This window comes from Periplaneta americana, chromosome 10, assembly GCF_040183065.1.
Source record: "Periplaneta americana isolate PAMFEO1 chromosome 10, P.americana_PAMFEO1_priV1, whole genome shotgun sequence".
Taxonomy (NCBI): Eukaryota; Metazoa; Arthropoda; class Insecta; order Blattodea; family Blattidae; genus Periplaneta; species Periplaneta americana.
The window spans coordinates 153,211,195-153,224,012 of record NC_091126.1 but is presented as its reverse complement, the minus strand read 5'-3'; the positions used below and the strand labels follow the sequence as shown (position 1 = coordinate 153,224,012).

Here is a 12,818-nt window from a genome sequence, read left to right as displayed (position 1 = left end):
TTATATCAAATGCAATTTTAGACATTCTAAATCCTAACTTGTGAAAAATAAAATCACGACTGTAATAAATGTATTTATTCTAGAGTTAGTCTACAGGTTAAAGATAATCTTTCAAATCTAATACTAAGAAATATCATTCATTTCCATGATACGAGGCAAAGAAATTATTTTAACATCTCAGATTTAACGGTTGCAAATAAATTTTCTTCTCACGTTTTTAATTTAAGTCTCAAATCGTACATCTCTGGTTGGCTATCTGCAAAGCCTCTCTATTATGTCTATCTCGCTACCCACCACACACAGGATTAACGTATGATTTATGTTGCATTATTCAAAATGAAATGAGGCGGAGATGATATAACTTTACAAATATACATATACAGTGAAACCTGTTCAAATCGGAACCTGAATAATCCGGAATCCTGTCTATTTCGGAAAAATTTATTGGTCCCGGCGAAATTCGTATGTATTATGTCTAATTTCTTCTGAATAAAACGGAAACTGTTCAACGCGGAAACGGAAACTGTCTGCTACTGTTCAAAACGGAAATAATATTTTCGACACACTACTATATAATGTAAACTATATTTTGAAACAGTATGTGCTTTCAAGGAATGTACGAAATACGTAGGTCACTAAGATAGAAACAAGTTTTCTTTGCAAAATTTTTGAGGGTGCGTTGGTGTGTTGCCCTGGTGGTCATAAATTTCATTACCCTATTGAGTATGTAGAAGAGTCCCTTCAAAGAAATTCAATGCGTCACCCCTGTATACTGTCATAGCTGGGTAGAACGCAAGTCTATTAGCGAGTTCGTGATGAAAAAAAGTTGCGTAAAATTTTTGCACTATCATTAACTGATGAAATAAAAGTTATCGAGGAAAATTAGAAACGAAGGGTATGGAAAATAATGTTGAAATGTAGGAATGGAAAACTCAGGTGTAACTTAACACTTTCAAAAATAAAGGCCGTATCATGAGTGAGTGGCTTGCGGTCAATAATGGTGACATAAAAGGAAACAGAAAACAACTGGCTACATAGAAAGAAATGAACTGTTGTGGGAGTGGATTATTCTTGCCCTTTCATATATCTAGCCAATTTCTGGATCTATTCTGTAATGCAAACCCTTGAACTGGAAAAGAAATTAGATAATCCAGAATTCAAGGCTTCTAATGAATGGCTCCTAGTCCAATTAAATAATGTGTTGTGATATACAGTACAGTATTATATTATAAGGTTAGATATTAAATGTAGTGTAAGTAATAAACTTTATAGTGTTTAATGAGTGAGTTACGATACAATTTATACAGGAAATGAGATTTTCATCAAGATAATTCACCAATTAAATAAGCGGCAGGAAGCTGATTTAATGTCAGTAGTGTTAAACGGAATATTTTGTAATTCCTACAATCTGCGGCATGCCATTTTGTTTTTCATTTATACAAATGATAAAATATTCCATTTTAACTTCACACCTGAATAACACGGAAACCTGTCCACAACGGAAAAAAAATTAGGACCATGTTACTTCCGTCTTGAACAGGTTTCACTGTACCTGAAAAAATAAGCGGGATTTCGTATGGTCGAGAATCAGTAACAAATAAAATTAGACTTGTTTAGGTCTTTGGTATACCCCCCATATATGGTTTCCGGTAGATATTGTAGCTACACAAATAGATTTAACTTGCACCGAAGTAGTGCGTAGTGCAACATTAATGGTGGCACCACTGGGCTACGTGTGAAAATATAGGAGAAAATAATCATATGGGGAGAGTTGGGCGAGTTTATAGCTTTCGTAGTAATCACATTCTCTCTCCAGAGTGGTGTGCTTTAATAGCGAGATTACTTTAAATGATTTTAAGTATTTTTTCTCCCGTGTATTGTGTGTAGCGGGTTCGAAGACTCATCTTAAAAGTTTTATTGAAGGATGGAAACTTTCAATTCTTTTCCATATTTCAGGTTGAGTTATTAGCAGCACACCAACTATAAAACTTGCTACACCATTCTGAATATTTCATTTAACTCCTTTACAGTTTCGCAGTTACAATAAAGAGATATCATCAGCATACAAAACTAGAAATTTAACATTCACATTAACATCAATGTCATTTATGCAAACAAAAAAAAAAAAGTAATGGGCCTAGAACCGAACCCTGTGGAACACCAAAATCTACTTACTTATACTCCTTAGACGGTGTCCTTGTCACTGTTACTACAGATCTCCTATATAAGTAGTATAAAAGTCAAGAAATAGACCTATGTGCGGAAAATGGCATGTACTGTAAAGTGGGGTAAACTTGACCAAAAAACGAAAAGAAATAAACCATATCAGCCTTATTTGTGACTTAAAATAACAAAAAGTAATCAATTAGAGAAATTTAAAAAAGACTTAAAAATGTCTTCATTGCATGTGATATCGTGATTTAATTCTTTATGGTTAATTTACTCCAGTTTACGCAATGCAAACTAGTTAATTTAAGAGGGTAAGGGGATGGAGTATGCCACGCGATATATCCTGTAAGATCTTTCCTAAAAAATCTCGTCTCCCCCCCCCAAAGCAAAACTGACATGACGCACCTATTAGAAACCTTCATATAGCATTCAGAGTTTAGAAAATACCATTGGGTAGTATATATATATATATATATATATATATATATATATATATAGAAGTCTTTTTAGCGGAAATATCCCTTTTTTATAATACTGTGTAACTAAAGTAAATTGTGTACGTATTTTCTACCCTGGGGTTGCCACGTGATCAGGCCTTCAGCCTGTCATGCAGGCGGTCACGGTCCGAGTTCATAGTGACTCTTGTGGTGAACAAGGTCGCAGTTAGGGTTTTTCTCGGGGTTCTCCCGTTTTCCCATATTCGACATCTTTATCATTCGGTCAACATTTCTCCATTTCCTCATCATTCCATAGAATTCCCCGAACGTCCACACCTATGGAGTAATGGCTAGCGCGTCTGGCCGCAAAACCAGGTGGCCCGGGTTCGATTCCCGGTCGGGGCAAGTTACCTAATTGAGGCTTTCCCGGGGTTTTCTCTCAACCCGATATGAGCAAATGCTGGGTAACTTTCGTTGCTGGACACCGGACTCATTTCACCGGCATTGTCACTTTCATCTCATTCAGATGCTAAATAACCTGAGATGTTGATAAAGCGTCGTAAAATAACCTACTAAATTTAAAAAAAATCTACCAACAGAGAAGTATTGTTTATCGATTATTTTTGCTATAGATATGATATCCAAATTCGATAAAAGATACATGCGATAAAAACGAAGTAACGTTTAAATGAAAATAAAAGGGTAAGTCGAAATATTTCAACAAACCTGTTGCGTCACAAGTATCAGGATATCCGCCGGGAATGTAAGTCAAATATAAACAAGAGTAGAAAATAATAAAATAATATTATCAACAGTAATCTCACGAGAGGTTTTGATTTATCTAGAGAAAATCAAAACTCGAGTGGGATTTAATTGACTATTACACGATTAGAAGAAAGTATATAAAGATAAGTAACAAAGTACTCCAATACAATAAAATATTAATTGACTTACGAAAATAAACCTGTCTTCAAATGTATTATTGCACCATTACGCTAGATGGCAGTTGTGCCAACTATGGAATCTTCATGGAACTCTGTAGACGGTTACTAGTCAAGAAAGCTTTGTTGATTCAGTTTCATTTTTATTAAGATAGTTGCATTCCACTTCAATTATCCGAATCCCAGTAATCAACGTCACTTGACAGATGATTTTCAATAAATCTTAATATTAAACAATCTCTGATACATGACTATCCATAATATCATATAGCAGAAGCTATAACATAACCTAACTAATATACACAAGTGTTAGAAAAGTTTTAATTAACGACGACGACATAAAAAATAAACATGAATAATTTTAAAAGGAATAATTATTGAATGTACAATTTTCAAATTTGAATGTGGTTGGTGGTTCAATTGATATTATATTGGACGTGTGCGTAATAGAAGTGGAACTCGTTGATTTAGGCCTACATGGTGTATTCAACTTATTCAGGATTTCAGAATGAATAATTTTAAAAGGAATAATTATTAAATGTACAATTTTCAAATTTGAATGTGGTTGGGGTTCAATTGATGTTATATTGGACGTGTGCGTAATAGAAGTGGAACTCGTTGATTTAGGCCTACATGGTGTATTCAACCTATTCAGGATTTACGAATGGTGCTCTTCATTTATTTGTAAATCGGATTTCAGAAGATGGATAGGTATGATCAGAGATTTTTATTAATTCTTGTTCTTGAATGCCAATGCGAGTCGTATTTGAAACTGCTGTGCATCGACTGGAGTGGTTTGTAATTGTATATATATTTTTGACGTCCAGACCAGCGCAGTTTCAAATGTTGGCAAACAAAGAAACAAATGCTAGGGACGCGATAAAATTGTGCGATAAGCAGCCATGATTGGTCGAAATACGTCTTTTCGTACCGTTTTATTGGTCAAAAGTAGTATGACGTAGTAAGAGTGTAATAGTCACATTAAATGTAGCTACCATGAAGTATTACTTAGATTATTTTAGCTTCAAATATGATATCCAAAGTCGATAAAAGAATACATGCGATAAAAACGAAGTAATGTTTAAACAAAAATAAATTGGTTAAACCGAAGTACTTCAACAAAACCTGTTGCGCCACAAGTATCAGGATATCTTCCGGGAACGTAGGTCAAATAAAAACAACAGTAGAAAATATTATCACATTAAATCTAGCAACAGAGAATTACTATTTATCGATTATTTTAGCTATAGATATGATATCCAAAGTCGATAAAAGAAAAATGCGATAAAAACGAAATAATGTTTAAATAAAATAAATGTTAAACCGAAGTACTTCAACAAAACCTGTTGAGCCACAAGTATCAGAATATCTGCCGGGAATACAAGTCCAATATAAACAAGAGTAAAAAATATTGTCACGTTAAATCTACCAAAAAAGAATTATTATTATCCATTATTTTGGCTATAAATATGATATCCAAAGTCTATAAAAGAAACATGCGATAAAAACTAAGTAAACGATGATAAAAGGGTAAACGAAGTACTTCAACAAAACCTGTTGCGCCACAAGTATCAGGATATCTGCCGGGAATATGAGTCAAATATAAACAAGAGTAGAAAATATTGTCACATTGAATCTAGCAACAGAGAAATATTATTTTATCGATTATTATAGCTATAGATATGATATCCAAAGTCGATAAAAGAAACATGCAAGAAGAACGAAGTAATATTTAAACGAAAATAAAAATGTAAATCGAAGTACTTCAACAAAACCTGTTGCGCCACAAGGACCAGGATATCCGCCGGGAATGTATTGGGTTATTTTACGACGCTGTATCTACATCTAGGTTATTTAGCGTCTGAATGAAATGAAGGTGATAATGCCGGTGAAATGATTCCGGGGTCCAACACCGAAAGTTACCCAGCATTTGCTCATATTGGGTTGAGGGAAAACCCCGGAAAAAACCTCAACCAGGTAACCTGCCCCGACCGGGATTCGAACCCGGGCCACCTGGTTTCGCGGCCAGACGCGCTGACCGTTACTCCACAGGTGTGGACCCGGGAATGTAAGTCAAATACAAGCAAGAGTAGAAAATAATATTGCCACATTAAATGTAGCAACAGAGAAATATTATTATGGATTATTTTAGCTATATATATATATATATATATATATATACATACACACATCAAAAATCAAGAAAAGAAACATGCGATAAAAACGAAGTAATGTTTAAAGAAAATGAATTGGTTAAACCGAAGTACTTCGACGAAACCTGTTGCTCCACAAGTATCAGGATATCCGTCGGGAATGTAAGTCAAATATGAAAAATACTAGTAAATATTATAGCATTAAATCTAACATCAGAGATTTACTATTTATGGATTGTTTTAGCTATAGATATGATATCCAAAGTCGATAAAAGAAACATGCGATAAAAACGAAGTAATGTTTAAATAAAAAAAATGTTAAACCGAAGTACTTCAACAAAACCTGTTGCGCCACAAGTATCACTATATCTGCCGGGAATATGTCAAATATAAACAAGAGTAAAAAATATTGTCACATTAAATCTACCAACAAAGAATTATTGTTTATCGATTATTTTGGCTATAGATATGATATCCAAAGTCGATGAAAGAAACATGCGATAAAAACAAAGTAATGTTTAAATAAAAAAAAAATGTTAAACCAAAGTACTTCAACAAAACCTGTTGCGCCACAAGTATCACGATATCTGCCGGGAATATAAGTCAAATATGAACAAGAGTACAAAATATTGTCACATTAAATCTACCAACAAAGAATTATTATTTATCGATTATTTTGGCTATAGATATGATATCCAAAGTCGATGAAAGAAACATGCGATAAAAACGAAGTAATGTTTAAATAAAAAAAATGTTAAACCGAAGTACTTCAACAAAACCTGTTGCGCCACAAGTATCACGATATCTGCCGGGAATATAAGTCAAATATGAACAAGAGTACAAAATATTGTCACATTAAATCTACCAACAAAGAATTATTATTTATCGATTATTTTGGCTATAGATATGATATCCAAAGTCGATGAAAGAAACATGCGATAAAAACGAAGTAATGTTTAAATAAAAAAAATGTTAAACCGAAGTACTTCAACAAAACCTGTTGCGCCACAAGTATCACGATATCTGCCGGGAATATAAGTCAAATATGAACAAGAGTACAAAATATTGTCACATTAAATCTACCAACAAAGAATTATTATTTATCGATTATTTTGGCTATAGATATGATATCCAAAGTCGATGAAAGAAACATGCGATAAAAACGAAGTAATGTTTAAATAAAAAAAATGTTAAACCGAAGTACTTCAACAAAACCTGTTGCGCCACAAGTATCACGATATCTGCCGGGAATATAAGTCAAATATGAACAAGAGTACAAAATATTGTCACATTAAATCTACCAACAAAGAATTATTATTTATCGATTATTTTGGCTATAGATATGATATCCAAAGTCGATGAAAGAAACATGCGATAAAAACGAAGTAATGTTTAAATAAAAAAAATGTTAAACCGAAGTACTTCAACAAAACCTGTTGCGCCACAAGTATCACGATATCTGCCGGGAATATAAGTCAAATATGAACAAGAGTACAAAATATTGTCACATTAAATCTACCAACAAAGAATTATTATTTATCGATTATTTTGGCTATAGATATGATATCCAAAGTCGATGAAAGAAACATGCGATAAAAACGAAGTAATGTTTAAATAAAAAAAATGTTAAACCGAAGTACTTCAACAAAACCTGTTGCGCCACAAGTATCACGATATCTGCCGGGAATATAAGTCAAATATGAACAAGAGTACAAAATATTGTCACATTAAATCTACCAACAAAGAATTATTATTTATCGATTATTTTGGCTATAGATATGATATCCAAAGTCGATGAAAGAAACATGCGATAAAAACGACGTAAACGATAATAAAAAAGGATAAACCGAAGTACTTCAACAAAACCTGTTGCGCCATAAGTATCAGGATATCTACCGAGAATGCAAGTCAAATGTAAACAAGAGTAGAAAATATTGTCAAATTAAATCTAGCAACAGGGAAGTATTATTTATCGATTATTTTAGCTATAAATATGGTATCCAAAGTCGATGAATGAAACATGCGATAAAAACTAAGTAAACGATAATAAAAAGGTAAACCGAAGTACTTCAACAAAACCTGTTGCGCCACAAGTATCAGGATATCTACCGAGAATGCAAGTCAAATATAAACAAGAGTAGAAAATATTGTGAAATTAAATCTAGCAACAGAGAAGTATTATTTATCGATTATTTTAGCTATAAATGTGATATCCAAAGTCGATGAATGAAACATGCGATAAAAACTAAGTAAACGATAATAAAAGGGTAAACCGAAGTACTTCAACAAAACCTGTTGCGCCATAAGTATCAGGATATCTACCGAGAATGCAAGTCAAATATAAACAAGAGTAGAAAATATTGTCAAATTAAATCTAGCAACAGAGAAGTATTATTTATCGATTATTTTAGCTATAAATGTGATATCCAAAATCGATAAAAGAAACATGCGATAAAAACGAAGTAAACGATGATAAAAGGGTAAACCAAAGTACTTCAACAAAACCTGTTGCGCCACAAGTATCAGGATATCTGCCGGGAATATAAGTCAAATATGAACAAGAGTAAAAAATATTGTCACATTAAATCTAGCAACAGAGATTATTATTTGTAGATTATTATAGCTATAAATGTGATATCCAAAGTCGATAAAAGAAACATACGATAAAAACGAAGTAATGTTTAAACGAAAATAAAAGGGCAAACCGAAGTAGTTCAACAAAACCTGTTGCGCCACAAGTATCAGGATATCTGCCGGGAGTATAAGTAAAATATAAACAAGAGTAGAAAATACTGTCACATAAAATCTACCAACAGAGAAATATTATTTTATCGATTATTTTAGCTATAGATATGATATCCAAATTCGATAAAGTAAACATGCAATAAAAACTAAGTATTATTTAAATAAAAAATGGTTAAACTGAAGTAATCAACAAAACCTGTTGCGTCGCAAGTATCAGAATATCTGCCGGGAATAAATTAAATTAAATTATGGTTTATTTAACGACGCTCGCAACTTCGAAGTTATATCAGCGTCGCCGGTGTGCAGGAATTTTGTTCCGCAGGAGTTCTTTTATAAGCCAGTAAACCTACTGACATGAGCCTGTTGCATTTAAGCACACTTAAATGCCATCGACCTGGGTTGGGATCGAACCCGAAACCTCGAGCACAGAAGACCAGCGCTATACCGACTACGCTACCCAGGCCGATTGCCGGGAATATAAGTCAAATATAAAGAAGATTAGAAAATATTGTCACATTAAATCTACAACAGAGAAGTATTATTTATAGATTATTATAGCTATAAATATGATATCCAAAGTCGATAAAAGAAACGCGATAAAAACGAAGTAATTTTTAAACGAAAATAAAAGGGTAAACCGAAGTACTTCAACAAAACCTGTTGTGCCACAAGTATCAGGATATCTACCGGGAATACAAGTAAAATATAAACAAGAGTAGAAAATACTGTCACATAAAATCTACCAACAGATAAATATTATTTTATCGATTATTTTAGCTATAGATATGATATCCAAAGTCGATAAATGGAACATGCGATAAAAACGAAATATTGATTAAATAAAAAAATGGTTAAACTGAAGTATTTCAACAAAACCTGTTGCGTCACAAGTATCAGGATATCTGCCGGGAATAAATTAAATCAAATTAAATTATTGTTTACTTAACGACGCTCGCAACTTCCGAAGTTATATCAGCATCGCCGGTGTGCAGGAATTTTGTCCCGCAGGAGTTCTTTTACATGTCAGTAAACTTACTGACATGAGCCTGTTGCATTTAAGCACAGAAGACCAATGCTATACTGACTACGCTACCCAGGCAGATTGCCGGGAATATAAGTCAAATATAAACAAGAGTAGAAAATATGGTCACATTAAATTTATAACAGAGAAGTACTATATATCGATTATTTTAGCTATAAATATGATATCCAAAATCGATAAAAGAAACGTGCGATAAAAACGAAGTAATGTTTAAACGAAAATAAAAGGGCAAATCTAAGTATTTGAACAAAACCTGTTGCGCCACAAATATCAGAATATCTGTCGGGAATATATGCCCTGACTTTTCAGACAAATATGTAAACAAATGCATCAAGAAACACAGACATAATAATAAGAGATCCACAACAGTTTTACAAAGCGGGATTATCTAAAAGGCTAACCAGTACGACACTCGAAAGCCGAGACTTACCGCAGCGGTGACCAGCGTGGAGAGAGCCCAACCAGCCTCTACGGCACGGACGAAGCAACTGACTAACTGAGTCAGTGAATGACCAAGAAGCGCTGCGCTCCGAAGCGAGGCGACCCCTCCCCATCAATAACTTCAGGGGAGGATCGCCGCATATAAACGTGCGCTCTTTCGTCAGTATGCATTTCTTGGTCCCTTCCTTAAACAAATAATTATATCAGCTTTGTTTGCACCAAAAATGAAATATAAAAAGTTGCACTACTTCAACGTAATAACACTGAATAACAAATTCTTACTCTTTGTATTGCTCCGAAATAAAAATAGGTACAAATTACTTATATGTGTGCCCTAAATCTGAATTTAAAATCCAAGGGCCGTATTCTTAGACATTTTTAGCGCGGGTTTCCGGTGGATGATCAGCGTTTTTCGTATTCATAAACCAGTGTCAGCGATAGGATATGATTTGAATTCTGTACAAGTAACCAGTGGATAGCCGGGGCAAGCTTAGTACGCTCGTAGCGCGTGCTGCGAAATGTCTATAAATAGCACCCCAAATTACCACATCACGTACTATTTTCCGGGGAAAATGAATTTAATTTTTTATGACTATTGTGGCCGGTTTTTCGAAGCATTGTTAGAAAATTTAACAACTGTTAAACTCTAAACAGTTTGTTAATTAATAAAATTGTATGTTTTCAACACCAGTTTGGTTTAACAGAGTGTTAACAGTTTATTAATTTTAAATGTAGGATTTCGGGCAGTTAACTCGTTTAACAGTTAGTTAAATATGGCCGATGTCTCTACAGCTGTTCGAACACAAGTTCCGAAATTAATATTTTGTGTCTCTCTGTAGGGAATGTTTAGCATATGACTGGTAATATAACATTTAAAAAATACTTTGGACTGTTTAAATAAATCAGTGTTATTTTATTTATTTCGTATTTCGTATCCATAATAGCAATGAGGAAATATGACCTTACTTTGTAATTATTATTTAGCACGTCACCTACAACTTTCATTTGTCAACTGTTTGTTTATGGAGCGTGGCCTACTATAACAGGTTGTCATTTTATGCAAGTTTCATATAATATAGAATTTAAAGATTGTCTTACATGCGTAGAATCATTACCAACTGCTGTTGAGTAGTTAAAATAGTGCTAACAGACGTTATAGGTAAGTGTTGGTTATCTTAAACAAAATTATGTTGAACAAATGGAAAATACATTAACAAAGCGTTAAAAATAAACAGACCGTTAATTTAACATTCGTTAAGCAAAACTAAACATTACTTGGACAAACTGGCCAATACACTTTTACTACATCACACTACTTTTGACCAATAAAACGGTAGGAAAGGACGTCTTTCAACCAATCATGGCTGCTTATGGCACAATTTTATCGCGTCCCTAGCATTTGTTTAATTTGATCGCGTCCCTAGCATTTGTTTATTTTTATCACTACCCTAGCATTTGTTTTTTTGTTTGCCAACATTTCAAACTGCACTGGTCTGGACGTCAAAAAGAAAAAAACTACAAACCACTCCAGTCGATGCACAGCATTATCATATGTGACTCACATTGGCATTCAAGAACAAGAATTAATAAAGATTACTGGTCATAGCTATGGGTCTTCCCTGAAACCCCATTTACAAATAAATGAAGAGCACCATTCGGAAATCCTGAATAAGTTGAGGGATACACCATGTACATCAACGAGTTCACTTCTTTTACGACACGTCCAATATAACATCAACTGAACGACCAATCACTAAAACATTCAAATTTGAAAATTGTACCTACTTTCAATAATTGTTTCTTTTAAAATTATTCATGTTTATTTTTTATATCATCATCGTTAATTAAAATGTTTCTTGTTTATTTCATCATCCCTAATTAAAACTTTTCTAACACTCGTTTATATTATTTAGGTTATGTTATAGCTTCTGCTATATGATATTATGAATAGTCACGTATTAGAGATTGTTTAAAACTAAGATTTATTGAAAATCATCTGTCAAGTGAGGTTGATTATTGGGATCCGAATAATTGAAGTGGAATGCAACTGTTTTCAAAAAATGAAACTGAATCAACAAAGCCTTCTTTACCAGTAACCGTCCACAGAGTTCAATGAAGATTCCATATTTGGCACAACCGATAACAAGAAAACAGCTAACCATAACACACTACTGCCATCTACTAGCGTAATATTTATAATGTTGAGATGGTACAAATTTGAAGACAGTTTTGTATTTTCGTAAATCAATTAATATTTGATTGTATTGGAGTACTTCGTTACTTCTAATCTTTATATAATTTCTTCTAATCGTGTAATAGTCAATTAAATTCCATTCGAGCTTTGATTTTCTCTAGATAAATCGAAACCTCTAGTGAGATTACTGTTGACAAAAGATAATTTGTTTTTAATTTTTCACTGCTACTGATAAAATTACAACACATTAGTGATTCAAAATCCCTCATAATACTTGAAAAATGTGTACTGGATACAAAAATGATGTTACATAGTTTATAACACAACAACAATAAAATATTTCATGCGTATAATGAGAAAAATCTCGAAATTTGAACTTACATTTAAAATAATTTTCTGGATGACTTCTGTTTGTAACTAGACCCTGGACTGTATTTTACAAGGAACCAACAATAGTCTGCAAGCATGCTGGATGATGATCTTCCTTTATATCGCCTTTCCATTTTAGATATTTCTTGACGAAATCTTTCCCCATGCTCGTCGCTTACCGCTCCAAGGTTAGGAGGAAAGAAATCCAAATGAGAATGTAAAAAGTGTATTTTGAGAGACATATTACAATCCATTTTGTTATATGCACTTAACATGATTTCTACAACAGTTCTATGTAGTTCTCTGCCCTAGAACTTCCAAGGAAAT

General features: G+C 33.3%; 1 protein-coding gene across 9 annotated transcripts in view; it reads right to left on the bottom strand.

Annotated features, from left to right (window-relative positions):
- Window positions 1-10,039, bottom strand: part of Tre1 (Trapped in endoderm 1) — a 257,148-nt gene extending 247,109 nt beyond the window's left edge. For all 9 annotated transcript variants that reach the window (XR_011334579.1, XR_011334582.1, XR_011334580.1 and 6 more), the window contains exon 1: window positions 9,918-10,039. The gene's annotated coding sequence lies outside the window, so the exon portion shown is untranslated. The remainder of the gene's footprint in view (window positions 1-9,917) is intronic.
- Between the last annotated feature and the right edge of the window lie 2,779 nt (window positions 10,040-12,818).